Source organism: Mustelus asterias, chromosome 2 (genome assembly GCF_964213995.1).
Source record: "Mustelus asterias chromosome 2, sMusAst1.hap1.1, whole genome shotgun sequence".
NCBI lineage: Eukaryota > Metazoa > Chordata > Chondrichthyes > Carcharhiniformes > Triakidae > Mustelus > Mustelus asterias.
The window spans coordinates 58,497,008-58,518,052 of NC_135802.1; positions in this window are offsets into that span (position 1 = coordinate 58,497,008).

Genomic DNA, 21,045 nt, shown 5'->3' on the forward strand with positions numbered 1-21,045 from the left:
TGATAGAGCAGTTAAGAGAGCATTCAGCATCCTAGGCTTTAGCAGTACAGTCGCAGAGCTCAAAAGCAAGGAAGATATGTTAAACCTGTATAAAAAACACTGGTTCAACCTCAACTGGAGTATTGTGCTTTGCTCTGGGTACAACATATCAGGAAGGAAGTGAAGGGATTAGAGAGAATGCAGAAAAGATTCATGAGATTGGTTCCAGGGATTAATTTATTTATCGGGATCCCCGCCATATTTTCCCCACTCACCATATTTTCCAACCTTTTTATAACAGGGGTGATCTTGAGCCCACGCTTGCTGTCTGTGTGAACACCCACCGGGGCTCAAGATCCAGGAGTCACAGATCTTACTGGTGAGATTGTGGTTTCAGATCATCCCTGCCCTCGACGATGATGTAATCAGGTTCACATGGATTTAAATAGAGTTAAATATAACTATCCACCACCTCAACAGATATTAAGGCTCCCTCAGATATTCACATCATCACATTGGTGTGGTTTACAAGAGGTGCACCTAGACCATGAGCTTAGTGTGGGGTTGTCCCCGGGGACATAAAGCTGAGTATAGCCCCCAAGGGAGAGAGACATGGCCAGGCAGTGCCCTGGCAATATGCCTGGCATTGCTCCTTGGCACAGATTGGCACTGTCAGGATAGCACAATGCCAATCTGGCAGTACACCCTAGCAGGGCCAACCTGTGCCAGGGGGCATTGCCAGGAGCGGATCACTGTGGGGGTCTCATGGGGAGAAGAGAGGGGTTATTCATATGTGGAGGTGGGCCGGAGCGGCCATGTGAACTGGGGATGCCGGTGATAGCCATTGAGGGCAGCGGGGAGAGGCCAATGATCTGGGGGGAAGGAGATTGGGGGGAGCATCTGAGACCTCCGTGGTGGGTTGTAGGGGAAAGTAATAGGTGGTCTGCGCCTTTCAAGACCCAGCACAGACAAAACAGGCCAAATGGCCTCCTTCTGTGCTGCAAACATTCTATTATTCTATGAATCTAAATTTAAAATAGAGAAAAAGGGAAAATCAAATTTCATCATGTACTTTGAAACTGCAGCAGCGAGACACCGTAGTCATAGTTCAGAATGTCAGCGAAACATCTGTTATCAAGGTTATACAGAGATGTGCATCTGCCTTTGGTAGCCGTAATTTACTCAGAGAAGACAAAATCAAAGAGAAAAAAAATCAGACTGTTGGATTGTGTTTACATCATAATTCATGATACAAAGTATTTTGTAAATGAAACATCAATTTCTGCATCTCCGGCCCTGCCTCATTTGTGGCAAGTATAGACTTGTGAAGCCTGATGTTCTTGTTATACCATAAATGTGCCATGGCATTTACATCAATATTGACACAAATTGGGCACAATTAACTCTGGTGGCTCTATGCATGAATACACCATATGGCATGGTATCTCGCCAATCAGATCAAGCTCTAATCAATGTACATTTAAATTGCTGGTGTTGTTTTCATTACAGGAAGTGTAGGTGGTAGAAGAGATATGTTTAAGATTTTTTAAATGATGAAAAAAATAGACCCTGTCAGTTGGATAGACTATTTCAACAAACATGGGCCAACTAGGGGACACGCATATGAAATACTTAAACAAAGGATTAGGTTGAAATAGTTTCAGAGATTGTCGTTACAAACTGGAACAAATTACAGAACAATGTACCTCATTCCTTCAGTCTTAGAAGAAAGGGTTGGGCTACATTCACGACCTTTTATAGTTTGCACACAGTATTCCAAGTGTGGCCTACCAATGTCTTGTACAACTTCAACAAGATGTCCCAACTCCTGTATTCGATGTTCTGACTGATGAAACCAAGCATGCTTTTTGCCTTCTTCACCACTCTGTCCACCTGTGACTCCACTTTCAAGGAGCTATGAACATGTACTCCTAGATCTCTTTGTTCTGTAACTCACCCCAACGCCCTACCATTAACTGAGTAAGTCCTGCCCTGGTTCAATCTACCAAAATGCATTACCTCGCATTTATCTAAATTAAACTCCATCTGCCATTCGTCAGCCCACTGGCCCAATTGATCAAGATCCTGTTGCAATCCGAGGTAACTTTCCTCACTGTCCTCTATGCCACCAATCTTGGTGTCATCTGCAAACTTACTAACCATGCCCCCTATATTCTCATCCAAATCATTAATGTAAATGACAAACAACAGTGGATCCAGCACTGATCCCTGAGGCACACCGCTGGTCACAGGCCTCCAGTTTGAAAAACAACCCTCAATCACCTTCTGGCTTCTGTCATCAAGCCAATTTTGTATCCATTTAGCTACCTCACCATGGATCCCGTGAGATTTAACCTTACCATGCGGTACCTTGTCAAAGGCCTTGCTAAAGTCCATGTAGACAACATCAACTGTACTGCCTTCATCTACCTTCTTGGGTACCCCTTCAAAAAACTCAATCAAATTTGTGAGACATGATTTTCCATTCACAAAGCCATGCTGACTGTTCCTAATCAGTCCTTGCATCTCTAAATGCCTGTAGATCCTGTCTCTCAAAATACCTTCCAACAACTTACCCACCACAGATGTGAGACTCACTGGCTTGTAGTTCCCATGCTTTTCCCTGCAGCCCTTTTTAAACAAAGGCACAACATTTGCCACTTTCCAATCTTCAGGCACTTCACCCGTGACGATCGATGATTCAAATATCTCTGCTAGGGGACCCGCAACTTCCTCCCTAGCCTCCCACAATGTCCTGGGATATACTTCATCAGGTCCCAGGGATTTATCTACCTTGAAGTGCTTTAAGACTTCCAGCATCTCTTTCTCTGTAACATGTACACTCCTCAAGGCATCACTATTTATCTCACCAAGTTCCCTAATATCCATGCTTTTTTCAACAGTAAATACTGATGAGAAATATTCATTTAGGATCTGACCCATCTCTTGTGGATCCGCACATAGTTGACCTTGTTGATCCTTAAGATCTCTCTCCCTTGTTGCTCTTTTGCCCTTTATATATTTGTAAAAGCTCATTGGATTCCTCTTTGCCTCATCTGCCAAAACAATCTCGTGTCTCCTTTTTGCCCTCCTGATTTCTCTCTTAACTCTACTCCTACACCTCCTATACTCTTCAAGGGATTCACTTGATCCCAGCTGCCTATGCATGTCATGTGCCTCTTTCTTCTTCTTGACCAAGGTCTCAATGTCCCGAGTCATCCAGGTTTCCCTACTTCTGCCTGCCTTGACCTTCACTCTAAGAAGAATGTGCTTCCCCTGAATCCTGGTGAACACACTTTTGAAAGCGTGCCACTTACCAGGCGTCCCTTTGTCTTCCCACAGACTCCCCCACTTAACTTTTGAAAGTTCCTGCCTGATACCATCAATATTGGCCTTGCCTCAATTTAGAATTTTAACTTTTGGGACAGACCTATCATCCTCCATGGCTATCTTAAAACTAATAGAATTATGGTCACTGGTCCCAAATTGATCCCTCACTAACACTTCTGTCACACTGCCCTTCCTTATTTCCAAAGAGGCGGTCAGGTTTTGCCCCCTCTCTAGTCGGGCCATCCACATACTGAATGAGAAATTCCTCCTGAATACACTCAACAAATTTCTCTCCATCCAACCCTCTAATACTATGGCTGTCCCAGTCAATGTTGGGAAAGTTAAAATCTCCTACTATTACCACCCTATTTTTCTTGGAGCTATCTGTAAACTCCTTATATATTTGCTCCTCAATTTCCCGCTGACTACTTGGGGACCTAAAATACAACCCTATCAAAGTGATTTCCCCCTTCTTGTTTCTCAGTTCTACCCATATAGACTCAGTGGCCGAACCCTCGGATATATCCCCTCTCAGTATGGCCGTGATGTGTTCCCTAATCAAAAGTGCAACTCCCGCTCCTCTCTTACCTTCTGTTCTAACTTTCCTATAGCATCTGTACCCTGGAACATTGAGCTGCTCGTCCTGTCCCTCCCTTAGTCATGTTTCAGTAATTGCTATAATATCCCAGTCCCAAGTACCCATCCATGCCCTGAGTTAATCTGCTTTGCCCGTCAGGCCTCTTGCATTGAAATAAACGCAGTTTAATCTAGACTTCCCTTACTCTCTGTCTTTCTTTTACCTGATCTGTCTAGTACTAGGATTACTGATACTGCCTTTACTACATAGTGGTCTTTCCCCAGTGTGGCTTGCTGCAATTAGCACTGGGAAAGAGAAACGTTGGCAAAGGTTCCTGTTCCTTATTGTGATGTAGGAACTTGGATGCTTAGGGACAGCTTTAGTGTTCACTATGATGTTCTCATAGCCAAATAAACAGACAACATTCCTAAGCCTACAGATGAAGAATGGTTAATTGAGTAAGGTTCCAAAAAGCTACTACAGGGAAGGAGCCCATTGTTGAGGATGAATAAAAGAATAATGTAACATTGGTGTGTTGTAACTATTCACCCTTACAACGTTGCTCATGGAGTCTATGGAAAGAGGTTGCCTCACATGGATTTCTGTCCGATCAGCTCAACATAACATAATCCGCTCATGAAATTTCTCAGAATCTTGTGATTTAAGCAGTGGTCTATGAAGTTCCATCCTGCAAGTTTAGTTTCAATAAACCTGTGGACTCATGGTTGTTAGCAAGTTATAGTGCATACAGCTGGGTCAAATGAGTTGTGCACATTTCCTCCTTGAAACTTGGATCACCAACAGTGCATACACGAGTATGGTAGAGAATTGGGAGTCTCTGAGCTCTGAACATATTGGGCTGAAACTGCTTTGGGTATGTAGAATCCAACAAATATCAATAAGGCGACATCGTTTTCATGTGCCTCACTTGTTCAGGCAGCAGGTGCGCCAATAGTATAACAGTATGGGTTAGCACCACAATGTGGGCTAACCTCAAGTTTCATGACATACCTCTACGTGGAATGTAAGTTTCAAAATTGAGTCCATCTTGTTTACTTTTCTCATAAACAAAAATAGTTTGGCGCATCTAAGCTAAGAAGGAGCTGCAACATTATTCATTCTGAACATTGAAAAGTCATTTCCTCTTTAGCACCCTGACATGATTATAACACAATGCCAGGTGTTGCTTGAGGAAAGAGTCTTGCGATTTGTTAGTTAGACTTTTTCAGGCACCCTGCAGTTCAAAACTCTTTTTGGCGCTTGGAATTTGCTGTAAGCACGAGTTTATAATCACAGGGTAATAGATCTTAGTGAACAGTGGAACTGACAGTGTATTACCATAACCAATCAAATGTAAGAATTGTAAAGGACACAGGGGAACGATGGATAGGGAAGTGAATGAGGGTTGTCTTAATTACTGGACTTAACTTTCTATGTGCAACTGATAAAAGTGTTTCAAAAGATGTGGGTGGAGGTACGAAGGTAATTTGCTCCTTATGCAAAACAACAGTGCAAATCATCCAGCAACTTCTGGAGATTTACAACTCACAATATATCTCTTAATTTCCTGAATTTGCTGGCTGATTTGTGCATTAATAATGTCTTGTATCACTAACATGGTACAATTTTCCTTGCAAGATTCAGCCCACTATCTAATAGATAGAACAAAAAGACTTCTCATTGTCAAACTAAGTAACTACTTTGAGCATGGGCACACATGAGAAAAGATATTATTATCATGTAACACAGTGTGGCAGTTCATTGGTGCACAATTCACAGAAGCATTCTGATTCAATCTTCCATTTCTTTGATCTCACTGAAGTCAGGAATGAAGAAACATATTGAGCAATGGTTAGATAATAGTGATGGCATCTGTAAGGAGAGAAAAGAACTGACGTTTCAAGTCCAGATGACCCTTTGTTAAAGCTTTGACAAAGGGTCATCTGGACTCGAAACACCAGCTCTTTTCTCTCCTTACAGATGCTGCCAGACCTGCTGAGATTTTCCAGCATTTTCTCTTTTGGTTTCAGATTCTAGCATCTGCGATAATTTGCTTTTATCACAGATGATAATGATAATGGGCCAGAACTTGCTGAAGTTGTGTATCTGTTATGGCCAGATACATCTATGATAGGTAGATTGGTGAAGAGGAGGTCAAGTAGGCTTTTCCCTCTTGTTGGTTCCCTCACCAGTTGCTACAGACCCAGTCGAGCAGCTATGTCCTTTATGTCAGCCTGTTCAGTCAGTAATGGTGCTATGGAGCCAATCATGGTAATGGACATTGAAGTCACGCATCCTGAATACATTCTATGCCCTTGCCACCCTCAGTGCTTCTTCAAAGTGCTTTTCAATATGAAGGACTACTGATTCCTCAGCAAGCGAGGGTGGTGGTGTGTTCGGTGGCAACCAGCAGGAGGATTCCTTGCCCATGTTTGACCTGATGATATGAAACTTCCTGCAGTCCAGTAACGATGTTGAGGACTCCCAGAAAACTCCCTCCTAACTGCAAACACCTCTGGTGGGTCTAGTCTGTCGGTGGGATAGGACATATCCAGAAAAGGTGGTGTCTAGCACATTGCCTGCATGGTATGATTCTGTGAGTATGACCATGTCAGGTTATTGCTTTACTAGTCTATGAGACAACTTTCCCAATTTGGGCAAAATATTAGTTTATTTTTAATTATTTATGGGATGTAGGTCTTACTGGCTCGGCCAGCATTTATTGCCCATCCTGAGATGCCCTTGAGAAGGTGGTAGTGAGGTGCCTTCTTGAATCACTGCAATCCAGGTTGTGTAGGTACACCCACAGTTCTGTTAGAGAGAGAGTTCCAGGATTTTGAACCAGCAACAGTGAAGGAATGGCGATATATTTGCAAGTCAGGATGGTGAGTGGTTTGGAGGGGAACCTCCAGGTGGTGGTGTTCTGCTGTCCTTGTGCTTCTAGCAGTCAGGGGTTTGGAAGCTGCTTTCGAAGGAACCTTGGTAAGCTCCTGAAGTGTATCTTGTAGATGGTACACACTGTTACTACTATGCGTTACGGGTAGAGAGAATGAATATATGTGGATGGGGTGCGAATCAAGCGGGCTACTTTGGATGGGGTCGAGCTTCTTGAATATTGTTGGAGCTGCACTCATCCAGGCAAGTGAAGTGTATGCTATCACACTCTTGACTTGTACCTTGAAGATGATGGACAAGCTTTGGGCAGTCATGATTCCTAATCTCTGACCTGCTCTTATAGCCACAGTATTCATCTGACTAGTCTATTTCAATTTATGGTCAATGGTAACCCGTAAGATATTCTTCGTGAGGGATTCAGTGATGGTAATCTATTGGCTATCAAAGGGTGATGGTTACATCTCTCTTGTTGGAGATGGTCATTTTCTGGCACTTGTATGGCTTGAATGTTACTTGCCAACTGCCAGTCCAGGCCTACTATTGTCAGGGCTTGCTGCATTTGGACATGGACTGCTTCAGTATCTGAGGAGTCACAAGTGGTGCTGAACATTGTGCAATCATCAGTGAACATCTTCACTTCTGACCTTATGATGGAAGGAAGGTCATTGATGAAGCAGCTGAAGATGGTTGGACCTAAGACACTACCTTGAGGAACTCCTGCAGTGATGTCCTGGAATGGAGTTAATTGACCAACAACCACAATTACCTGCCTTTGTGCCAGAAATGGCTCTGGACAGAGGGGAATTTATGCCCTGACTCCCATTGACTCTAGTTTTGCTGGGACTGCACTTGGTCAAATGCTGCCTTGATTGTCAAGGGCAGCCACTCCCACCTCATCTCAGTAAGGAGGACTTTTCAGGGTCAACAGGGCTGGGTGTGCCATTGTCATTTCTGGTGGCCAAGTTGACACTGGGCGTTCCATCCGGTTTCATTCCTAATGGACTGTTCTGATACAACTGAGTGACTTGCTAAGCCATTTCAGATTCAAACACCTTGCTGTGGACCTGGATTCATACATCGACCACACCAGATAGGGATGGAAGATTTCCTTTCTGAAAGGACATTAATCTGAGCCAGGTGGGTTTTATGACAATTAGCAATGGTTTCATTCTTACCATTACCGAGACTAGTTTTCAATTCCAGATATTTTTTTCTTGAATTCAAATTCCATCAGCTGCTATGTCCTCAGAACATTAGTCTGGACCTCTGGATTGCTAATTCAGTAACATTACCACTATGCCACCACCTTCCATGATCCACAGCCCCAGGCAGAATGGTCTGATCCAGAGGGAATTATGATCCCTGACCCTGACTGAAGTCCACCCTTGCCCTGGGGGTCTTTACACAGGAGGAGGTTTGATAGAGGGAAAGCTTGGGGATGCCTTCCTGGCTCACTGGAAGTACTATGAAGGCACTTTTTACTGCCTCCCTGAAGCTGCCCTAACCTCGCTTCACCAACTGGCTTTCCCAGGGACACCGCCCCACTGTAAAACTTGAAAAGCTGGTTTAAAACAAAATTTCCAGTTTTATTAATACATTTAAAATGCCAAGCCAGCTCCTGGGAATAAGGTGGCTGCTTGCTTTTTGTCCTGCCTTCATAAAACCCAGATGTCAGTGAATTGGTGGTAGTTTCCGTTGCGTCCATAGTCCTCACCACTGGATGAAAGGTCAGTGAGAGCCCACCCAGGTGAAGAACGGCTGCTCCACAGCTATTGAACAGATAAATGGCCATTAATAGACTGAAGATGGAACTTCTGTCCCTCAGGAACAGGGAGTCCTACATCAGAAAGCTATCAGAAAATCAGAGGCTAGCAGCTGTCCAGTGCCAGCAATGCCATTGGGAGTGGTGGTGACTGCTGATACTGGATTGGGGAGTTGTGGAAGCGTTCAGCACTGTAAGTGTTTTGGCAGTCTTGCCTTGAGCCAAACTGTTAGTCCCCAGCGAGGAAGGCGGGGGCTGGCGTTTGAGAGGTCATGGGGAGGAGGGGGGGGCGGTGGTGCAGGGAAAGGAACCTGGGGGGAGAGTAGCACCTTGTCCCTCCAATGGACCCAGGGAAACTGCTAAGGTGAGCACTTGACATGGACATCTCCCACCTCCGATTAAATCCCAGCAGTAGGGTGAGGCTCTAAAGTGGGAATTAATTGTCCACTTAAGGACCTAAATTGGTCCATTGATGGGTAGGTCACCCAACACACCACCCCCTGTCAACGGGGGTAGGGATAGGGGTGGGCAGATAGGCAGCAGGCAAGCAACCCGTTGCATTTTATGCACCCGCAGCCTTCAGGTCCACCAGTGGGGGAGGGTAAAATCCAGATCCCATCAAAGATGCCATATACTTAGCTAAGTTTAGTCAGATGAACTGTGATACAATAGTCCCCAGTCATATTTCCCTGTCCAACATCAAAAATCAGAGGAAATGGAATGAAAAAAAGAGAAATACCAACATTTACATAGAGGGTTTCATGACCTTGGAACATCCCAAAGCACATTGGAGTCAATGAAATACTTTTGGAGTGTTGCAATTTAAGAATGGAATTATTGTCCAAAACAATTAATTAAAAATAAGGAGCAGATAAAACCCATAATTTTCAAATTCCAGGAAGGCAGATCACAGATTCATCTCATCTTCACTTTTTCAAAAGAATAATATCATTTTGAAAATGGAAAAAGGGACTTGACAGAGATCTAAGGGATGATTCCGCAATCTGGTACTTTGAGCACTTCTCTAAGATGTACTGACTCTCTCCTTACTGAACATTTGGAATTACAGGCTCTATTCAATGGTGAAAATCCAGCATTTGCAGTTTACAATTTTTATCCTTTTTCTTTATTTGAACAAATCTTCAATATATGTTGATTTATTTGGCATCATTAGTATTTGACCACTGTTCTGGAAGTAGCATTCATTCCTGATCAGTCCAAGCAAAGTAGCACATAGTACATTGTTGGACGCCATTCCAACAATCTTGTCAGGTGGATGTCAGAGGATTCCAGTGACTGTTTCGAACTCTGCAGAGGGGGTTGGATTATCATGCAGCAATGTTATGATATTTTTGATCAAACCCAATCTGCACAGCTACCTTTGCACACTCTAATGCAAGGGTACTATATCCATTTACAGTTAATATACAAAAGATTACATGGTAATCTGGTATTTGGCTCAAATCTCCTAACATTTCATACTTTCCATTAGTTAAAGGTGTGGTTTGGAAGAGCTGAAGGGATGCTCCTGACCTTAATGGCTGATGTGTCCTTTCATATTTTGTTGATGCTTGAGGTGGACCTTGTAATGAAATTATATTTTTCCTTAGTTGTGCCACTCAGAAATCACAGGTCTGATAACAGGAGAATCCATCCCTGCTTCATCATTTAAATATTTCAGCTAATTATTTTATATTTCTCAGAAAGGTCTCTCCTTCTTCTTCGGTGATCATTTGCTAACGAGTATGATTGTCCACCTAAGAAACACTGTGTTACTGGTCATGGATCATGTGGGTCTTTGCGTGGCTGTTGGACCCAATCCTTGAATTGCATCTCTGACCTCACACTTGGCAAGTCCTTGGACTCGAGGTCGCTGGTATTCCTTTCCCAGACTCCTTTTCCAGGCCTACTCTTGCTATTGGGTGTTCACGAAGAATTGTGTCCCTTCAGTCAGGAGATTTCTCCAGGTGGATCTCTTCTGAGCAAGGATCACCCATACATTGATGTCTATGTTGCATTTCTTGAGGTAAGCCTTCAGGATGCCTTTGAAGTGCTTCCTTTGTCTTCTCTTGTTTGGGAGCTTTCCTTGAGCTGGGTGAAGAAGATTTGCTTTGGCAGTTGGGATTCTGGTGTCCTAAGCACATGACCGGCCCAGTGGAGTTTGTTTTCTTTATTCATTCGTGGGACATGGGCATCGCTAGATGGCCAGCATTTATTATCCATCCCTAGTTGCCCTTGAATTGAGTGGCTTGCTAGGCTATTTCAGAGGGCAGTTGAGAGTCAACCATGTTGCTGTGACTCTGGAGTCACATGTGGCCAGACCGCGTAAGGATGGCAGGTTTCCTTCCCTAAAGGACATTAACCAGATTGGTTTTTACAATGATCAACAATGGTTTCATGGTCATCAGTAGATTCTTAATTCCAGATATTTATTTTTATTGAATTCAAATTCCACCATCTGCCATGGTGGGATTTAAACCGAGGTCCCCAGAACATGAGTTTCTGGATTAATAGTCAAGCGATAATACCACTTGGGCATCGCATGGTTTCAGATGATCATGGCCTCAATGCTGGTATTCTTGGCTGCTTCAAGGACACTGATGCTAGTATGCCTGTCCTCCCAGCTGATGCAGAGAATTGAGCTCAAGCAGCATTGATGACATCGCTCCAGGTCCTTGAGGTGGCATCTGTATGTAGTCAAATTTTCTGAGCCGTATCAAAGAGTTGGGAGGATGACTGCCTTGTACACGAGGATCTTGGTGTCAGCATGAATGTCATGGTTGTTGAAGACACTCATCTTTAGGCATCCGGAGGCGGCACTCACAGATTAGATACAATGTTGGATCTCCATGGAACAGCGAAATGACATCCAATGATTTTCATTGCTTGACAACTTCAAGAGAAATGCCAGGAGCAACATCAACCATTCTACATGGCTTTCATCAATCTGATCAAGGCTTTGTTCTCAGTCAATCAGGAAGTGCTATGGAAGATCCTGCCAAAGGCCAGCTGTCTAGAGAAATTCATCAACATCCTCTGTCTTCTCCGGCAAGATGTCAGCGACAATCCTCACCTACGGAAATAAGACAGAAACCTTCGAAGTCAAGACTGCAGTCAGGCAGAGATGTGTCATTACCCCAGTCCTTTCTGCATCTTCATCACCACCATCCTTCACCTTGTCATGAACAAGCTTCCCAGTGGAGTGGACATCGTCTACAGGATGGACCAAAAACATTTCAACTTCAACTGGTTGAAATACAAAAAGAAGGCAATACTTACATCACTTATGTAACTTTAGTATGCGAATGACATTGCCACCTCTGCTCTTTCAGAAGAGAATCCCCAAGCCATGCTTGACACCGTCATGGAGGCGTACAAAAGAATCAGTCTCAGCCTCAACCTCAAAGAGACTCAATTCCTTCATCAACCTTCCCCAGGGCAAGTCCTGGTCTCTCCCTCCATCAAACTCAATGGAGAAACCCTCCCAAATGTGGAACATTTCCCCTACTTCAGGAGTCACCTCTCATCTGAGGATGACATCAGTGCAGAGAGGATTATGCACACTTCATTCGCACTTTCAGAGTCTGGGGTGTAAATGAATCGTCTGTGCAGCTATGAATCTTAGATTTATGAACCTATGAATTTTAGTGTTTGAAGAAGATATTTTTCAAGACTGCCGCATAAGACATTTAACTATAGCCTGTAAATTGTTGTTACTATTGCAAATAATTATAATGAACAGCTGCATTATTTGCATCTTGGACATAGATCCTGCATTCCTTTCACATGGTGCAAATGTATCTACAATAAATGTACAGTGGGATTATTACTGCAGTTATTTTGTCAGCAGTATACATAATGTGTTTCTTAAAACAAGATGAGCTAAGACCATTTTAATGGAGAGAATTTGGAACAGAGTGAGGTGGGAGCAGAAGGAGAAGAACAACTTTAAAATGGAAATTTGGCCAGAGTGGGAATTAGTGGTGCGCAGGTGATAAGCTGTATGTACTGTCGTACCAAACTAATGTTCTTTATCAAACTGAAATTTCAGCTTTAATTCAAATTTGTGCAATTGGAAATAATTAATTGTCAGTCAACTCTAAGTAGGTCACAGGCCAGGTGTTAACTAGCTAGTTGTGTAACTGGGAGCTGACTGATCAATGTAAACCAGTTATACAAAGAGAGATAGACAAAGAAATACCTGCATTTGTATAATTCCTTCAGTGGCCTCAGGACATTTCAAAGTGCTTTACTGGTAATGAAGTACATTTGAACTCGAGTAACAATTGAAGTACCTGAAACATGCTAATCTGCATGCAGAAAACTCCCAAAAACAGCAATGCGATAATGACCAAAAGATTGGTCATTTTCAGCGATGTCAGCTGAAGGATAAATAATGACTAGGACCCAGGGAGAACCTTCCCAGTTCTTCTTTGAAAGAGCACCATTATTTGCATGAGGGCAGACGAGTCCTTGGTTTAACACCCATCCAAAATATGGCATCTCAAACCATGCAGCACTCCCTCAATAATGCACCGGATTGACAGTCATGTCTCTGGGGTGGAACTTGAACCTATATCCTTCTGACGTAATTCCATTTCACAATGTCCATGCCCACAGGCTAATGTTGAATCACAGCTAACATCTCAGAAATATCTCTTAGATGAGTGTTTTAAAAGATTTTATCAAAAACTTTGTATACCCTACAATGAAGAGAAACCCAAACAAATTGTAATGCAGTGAACACCCAGAGATTGTGCCCATTTTAATGGCCCGGACTTTGCAGTGGTCATAATGGTGAAATTGTCAGTGATCTGCACACATGCAGAATAACACAGAAATCCAGCAGTTGCTGTCAGTGATCCTATGCTTATCTTGAAGGTGCACTCTTATGTGCTTTTGTGTCAAATCTTGCCTTATAATTCTCTTGTGAAGTGCCTTAATATTGCATTAAAAGGGCTACAGAAATACAAGTTGTTATTTATCTTTATTTTAGTTTCAATCTTAATTCAATCAATTTATCATACTATGACTGCAGTGTGTACCATGTTCAGGATGCACTGCAGCAACTTATCAAGGGACCTTCAATACAATTTTTCAAACCAGTGACCTGTATCACCTGGAAGAACAAGGGCAGCAGATGTATGGGAACACCAACTATATGTTCTCCTATTAGTCACACACCATCCTGACTTTATTTTTATTCATTCAAGGGACATGGACTTTAGTGGCTAGGCCAACATCCATTGTCCATCACTAATTATCCTTGAGAAGGTAGTGGTGAGTTGCCATCTTGAACCGCTGCCGTCCATGTGGTGTGGGTACGCCTACGGTGCTGTTAGGAAGGCAGTTCCAGGATTTTGACCTAGCAACAGTGAAGGAATGACGATAGATTTTCAAATCAGGATGGTGAGTGAACTTGGAACTTCCAGGCAGTGGTGTTCCTGTGTATCTGCTGTCCTTGTTCTTCTAGATGGTAGCAGTTGCGACTTGGAAATATATTGCTGTTCCCAGGGATGGGTAATAAATGCTAGCCTTGCCAAAGGTACCCAGCTCACCTGAATGAATATCCTACTTGCTAACATCACTGCCACTGTGCAGCCAGTTCTTTTACATGGCACCAGATTTGAACAGCCATCAAGGAGAAGTCTGCACCACAAAGATCACCAGATCTTTGCGGGTATCTTCATCCAGGTTTATGGTAAGCACCATGTGTTGCCACTGACCACAAAATTCAGACCAATATGCATTCCAAGTTGCTCCATGAAATCCATGAAAACATTGATATAGCAAGTCATTCTTAATAAATTGAACTGAGAAATTAGAAAACTTGTCAGATCTTGTTCTCTTCTCCTTTGGATCACCCACCTAAGCCCTCACTACCTTCATTTCTGATTTGTACTGCTTCTCTTTCTGGTTCTCCTTCCCTTTCCTGTTGCTCAAACTGGCCTCCAGAATTTTCATTTGAAACAATGGTTTACCAAAATATTATTACAGTAAGTCTACATCTATGTGTTAAGGAATGTAAGTAAAATTGATGTGTACATGTACCACACTATACTTCTTAATGTCCGCATACATTTTACTCAATATTGTACAATTTTACCAAAAATAAAATTACTCTGAAAAACAGTCACTGACAATATAACTTCAGGTTACATTCTAACCTTTGAATAAATTATTGCTAACACTGATATAGTATGTGAATAAATTGTTGATATTTTTAAAGATTCTTACTGGCAATGTAACACAATCTTGTGGTTTCATCTTATTCCGAGGAACCAGACATCTGCAGCAGAATGGTGGTTTTTTTTCACAGATGAAGTAAGGAATGCCACATAATTAATACTTTGTTTCTTTGATTGCATATTATACTTGTTTTTGATTTCAACCTTGAGAAGCAAGCACTGAGTGGATTTCAGCCATTTTTTCAAAGGAAAGATGAAATTGTGAGATCCATCAAGCTGTTAATTCCTTCCATCCTTTGCTGGAGTAAAATCGGTAAAAACCTGGGAACATGTAGTGCTGGAGAAATATGAGTGCCTAAAGAGGAAAGAGAGAATGGCAAATCAATGATGAATTCACTTCATGTTCATATTTGCTTCATTTCACTTTTATCATAAGGGTGATGAGGAATTGATTGACTATTAATATAGCCACAGAAATTAATACAGGACTTACATAGTCATTTCAACCAAAGATTTTTTTACAGCTTTTAAAATGTAGATTTCTATCCTATGAAATGATGAGATATGATTTGTTTTTAATGATGCCTGTAGCAAATTAGAATTAAGAAATATTTTAAAAATTCTTAATTCAATCTAACAAAAAAATGTAGGATTTGAATTTGTAGGCAGCATTTAGAGGTATTTAATTCTTAAAGATACATGGTAGCAGGTTCTGATCAGTCTTTCTGAACTTAAACTGATTTCTTCTATGAGGGCAGCAGGTCAGAAGCTTGGCTTTCAGAAAAGAGGCAGAACTCTGAATTTGAGCAGGGGAGTTATCCCAGCGTGCTGGCCAGCATTTGTTCCTCAGACAACACCAACAGCATCTGACTATTTATTTAATGTCCTTTGTAGGATCTTGCTCTGCGCACATTGACTACCATATGAGCGGCGTTACAACAGTGACTGCTGTTCAAAAGTACTTCATTGGCGCAGAAGTATTTTTGGACATCCTGAGGTCATGAAAGCCATGATTTAAATAAATATCTTTGTCTTTTGAAAGTAAACATTACATAGGTGCATATGTCAACTAACAGTAAACACAATTCATAATTTCTTAAATCCCACTAAGCTGACTCGAGCAATATTTGATCACCTCAATGTAGTCAACTCAATATTTGGGCGCGCATGGTCGAGATTAAGGTTCATATAATGCTTAAAGAGATTGCCCTGGAATACATTCCCAGTTTCACTGTTTCTTGAAGAAAGTAACTGAAACGATAAATCAGAAGTGTTTAAGATAAAAGATTGCAGGCAATACACCCCTTAAAATGGTGGGTTTGAGTGAAGGGTCTGCTTAACAGACAGGAAAGATCGCTAAAACCTGGACCCAATTTATTTACGGGCGTTCCTCACTTACGTTTACAATTCCACATTCAACAATTACAAATTTTGCACTACTGGATTTGATTAAACTGTTATCTGGGAGGAAATCATACCAAAACTCCAGCCTGACATCTTTAGCATTTTGCATTTTTAAAAAGTGCGAAATTCTACTTCATATTAAATCTGAAACTGATGGAGGTGGCCTTTTTAGTGTAGGACAGCCAAAACACAAAATGTTTTCATAAAGGCATCAGCTTTGTGATAATGGAAATATATTTATGCGGTTCGCTCACCTTCTACCTGATTTTAACAAGATGTGGTTAGTTTATTTTTTTTACTGACAAACATTAAAACAAGGATGTGAGGTGAATCCACAATGCAGTCAATGAAACAGCGACCGCAAAATGCAGCAGATCCTGAAAATACAAATTTGTTGTATTTCAAGTTGGTCTTTTGGGAATATATGGCCAGGTAGTTAAGGAGTGCGCCACCAAGTGGACAGGCTTGCTGAGATTAACCACAGTCTCTCAAAAACTATACCTGAACAAAATTTCATTCATGGTAATTTAATTCATGATCAGCAAATAAAGCTGCATTAGAGCTATGCACGGTTAGCCCCTTAAACATAAAATGGCTGAGGCGTTTTAAAGCAATATGAATGTTTGGTGAGAACAAAACTTTTTTTCAGTGAGGCACTGCGTTGAAAGAACCATTCCTTTAGATGGTAGTGGTCATTTTGTCTCTGTTCGGATCACTCAATTTGAAGAATGCACCAAATATTACCTGTAAAAGAGGTACAACTCTTTTGCGTGGAACCATAAATCGGATAATATGATTTAAACTCTAAAACAATATTTAAACTACAGCTGTTTGGGATCCGCCTGGTTATTAATAAAATGTTACGTGGGCTGGCGCCTTGCTGAATAGATCAGCAATTATGTCTTGTTTTGAACATGCTGCATCCAACAGTAAGACACAACCACACACAAAGTAAATGATACCTTAAGGGGGGAAAAAACACGTCTAAAGTATGCATACCCACTATGATTACTAAGGGAGTAAAAGTTTAAGAAAACAATGAGACTAAAATAAATGCTAAACCGTACCAAATGCTTAAATGTTTTCAGAAAACTGGTATGGTAGCGTATGGAAAGTTTGCACATTAAAATGCCGCTCGAATTCTTACATTATCGTATGGGGGGGGGGGGGATATTACAGCATGTATTTTCACCTGGTGCAGATGCGTCGAAGATTGTGTGTGGTTTTATTTCAGTACAGAATACAACATAAACTTCACTTCGGTTATCTCTCAATTGATACAATTATCAACTTGAACCAATAAGAATAATTTCTGCTTGATACGTTTTATTATGACAAAGGAGCTGGGCTCGATATCAGAAATCAGTGGACCTAAAGTTGTTCATATTTATGAAACCGAGAACAACATTTGTCTAAATCACACGGAAATGACATCGCCAATTTGATTTCTTCGCTGTTCATTGCAATTCCCCGCTCCCCAAATGGTCACTGTACATGTGTTTCCAATGATAAAACGTGTTCAGTTTAACCTGTCAGCGATTCATGTCCCAGCTATTGCTAACTGACCTGAACACAGTGGACAGTAAAGAGAATAAAAACTTGTATCAAGTGTATCGTTACAGGCTCGATATTTAAATCACACACTATTAATTACATTACTCGGACCAACTGTTAAACTGAAGAAGACATACCCACTCAGAATACGGAATTGATGCTGCCAAATTAATTAGAAAACATTTTATTCTTATATGTGATAATAAAACAGCTAAGCTAATATCACTATTGTAAGACTCCTGAGTCATTAATAAGCGCTTAATGGACCAGGCTGCGGGACAAAGGAGTCCAGTGTCACTTTATCCAAGTATATTAAGGGTGGAAAGGGGAAAAATAAACTCTTTTATGAGCTTGCACTTAGGAGGAAATCAGCGCCATAAGAATGGATGAAAAGAAGGTGCAGGAATGAAAGGTTCTAGTAAGCGGAACTTGCTCTTATCAGACCAGCCCCTCAGTGGAGGAGCCAGTGTTCAGCTTCAATGGAATCGAGGGTTTCAAAAACTTCTGATTGCAGTGAAAAGAAATGTCCATGTATTTATTACCCACATGGAGTTCGCAGGTTTATCTCTTTATGCGTCTGTTTCTCCCCATTGTGATAATCTCAGAGAATGCAAATGTTCAATGAAAATAGGCAAAATGCAGAGAATAAAATACATGGTCGCACGCGTCACAAATGGGGTCGAGCCGTTTTGTGTGTTCAGGAGTTTGCTACATCCCACCCGGGTTGTGTGTTTAGGTCAAGTATTCCTGGAACTATCAATTTCGAGTTACTGGGATCTTGAACTAAAACTCCTGTTGTGAGCCCGGGGTGAGTGATGTTCTGACATTCATTCGCTTTGCAAAGCGATCATTTTCCAAACTAAACCACGATGTGTTTTTTTTTTAAAAAAAACAACCTAGCCTCTCTTTTCGGTAAGGTGTGTGAACATAAGTGCAGCCAGTCCAGTTTCTTTCGGGGCGAATTTCCCTTGTAAATGATGCCTCTTCCTGCCGCACCTAAAATATTCACCCAACCTCCTTCCCTCGCTTCAGTTTCCTGCGATGTGTTTGAAGTGCTCAGATCACTGGGCCGGCTGCTTGTGCGGTTTAACAGTGCAGGGGGGTCGGAGGGTGGCTTTGACCGTCCCCAGGGCTGAGAGAGCCCCGCAGTTTCCGTGCCCCATCCCGCGGAAGGTGCGCCTGCCTCGGGATGGCTGGTACTGAAAGCAGAACATCGCCACCCCCTTTCCTGTTGCGGTTCACCTCCATTCAACAAATAACGACAACTGGAAGTGTTTGCATATTTCACCAGGCTGATTTCCTGTGAATAAACTATACCAGACACGTCCCATACTTTACCCCCACAACTGATATGAGCCTTTCTCTTTTAATCTGCCGTGAAGGGTGCCGCACAAGACGCTGATCCGGGAGAAGTTTTTTTTTGTTGTGTGTGCAAATCAAATAAGTCTCAGGACTTCGGAGATATTTTCTTACTGATTGAGGCGAAAGCAGAGCATTCGCTCCGGGTTGTTTCTGTACATTGGGGGAGAAAGCAGGAACTTTAAATGTGACGACTATTCTGAGGTACTGTTTATCCGGGTGAGCATGTTACTTAGCTTTTGTTAACCCCCCCCCCCCCCCGCCTTGTGATGTGTGGCTGACTGTGTATAGTTGTGGTGAGGGTGCTTTTGTAGCAACAATTACCACCTTATTCTGTGAAAAATTGCTTTCAGATGACACAGATTATGCTGCATAGAAGAATGTGCTGTGTACGGTTGTGCGAGCTTTTTGTGATTGTGGCATGGTCGCTATTAGAAGCCAGTCTGGTGAGCTATTAGGAGTTGGCGTGTACTGGAGCCACTTTAACTTTTTTAATAGTCCAACCTGAAGAAAACACTTGTCGTGAGCTAAGATCTTTGTGGATTTCATTGCATATTAAAAGAGACCTTTTTTAAAATAAAAAATCCCGCTCTTCATAAGCATTGCACCTGTACAGAAAGGAAATGTCTGGACCGATATCATTAATCTGCCTATATGAGATATCAACAGTAATGACTAGTGATATCGTGGAGTTTATGGCATTTGCGTGGATAGATCAACTGCAGTACTGTACGCGTGTCAAAATGTGAGCCACAGTGAAATGAACTTGTGCTGGGGAAACCTCCCATTAAACCCCGTCATGTGTTTATTGAGTTCCTCCTGTGATCTGATGTGCTAGATATCAGGTTAAAGTCTACATGGGCAAGTGGCCGCGACCTGTAAGCATTCTGTGGTCGAGTCTTCATTTGCATCAACCCTCTTCGAAGGGCTGAGTGGCAAACTATTGCGAAATATTTGTCACACACGCCACCAACTATTGCTGATTTTTGTTTAAAAAAAGCCACCGTCTCTACCAAATAAACGTTGAGCCAGTATTTTGCCTGAGCGGATCTATCTCACCATCACATAGGCAATTCATCATTTCTCATTTTAATAGTGTTTATTATACCCCAAATATTAAAAAAGCCACACCGACGATGAACTACAAATCAGAACATTAAGTTTGCGAGAGAAATAAATAACACAGGCCTCTCTAATCTACACAATGGCCGACCTGAACATTTACACCTCACCAACAATTGGTCTTCCAGGTTAGGAACTCTACATTTATTCTTCATTCACAAACTATTTTAGATCTATTTCTCCAATTCGTGACTATCCTGAAACCAGCCTGCTGGTATTGCTGGACTGTCAGCTCTGAATTACCTCTACCTGTCCTCACTCTACTATCTCTTCCTTGAAGTCAGCCGGACTCTCGCACAGACGCTGCGGGTTTCTCTTCTGCGAAATAAAACGTTTTTACTGGAGATCCTAATCCGATTCTCCCTAAGATTATGCAGGGGTGAAAAAAATTACACCATGATGCTATGCAAGCACATTCACCTGCAGTCACCCTCCTCGCCCCCCCCCCCCCCCCGCCCCCCCATTCTGGATTGAGGGCATCTGGATTGAGGGCAACAGTTTTTCACGACGAGACTTCAACTGTGGGTAAGACCTTGTCCACAGTTAGACAGGAGAAAGCATTTCCCACGATGAGACATTACCTACACCAAGACGTTGCCTATCCTGAAGCATTGTCCACAGTATGGATTTACCCATGGTAAGGCAATGTCCAGATGGGACATTGACTACAGTGAGACATTGTTCAGACATTGTCTGTGCTCAGGTTATACCCAGTAAGAAGTCTCACAACACCAGGTTAAAGTCCAACAGGTTTATTTGGTAGCAAAAGCCACTAGCTTTCGGAGCGCTGCCCCTTCGTCAGGTGAGTGGGAGTTCTATTCACTAACTCCCACTCACCTGACGAAGGGGCAGCGCTCCGAAAGCTAGTGGCTTTT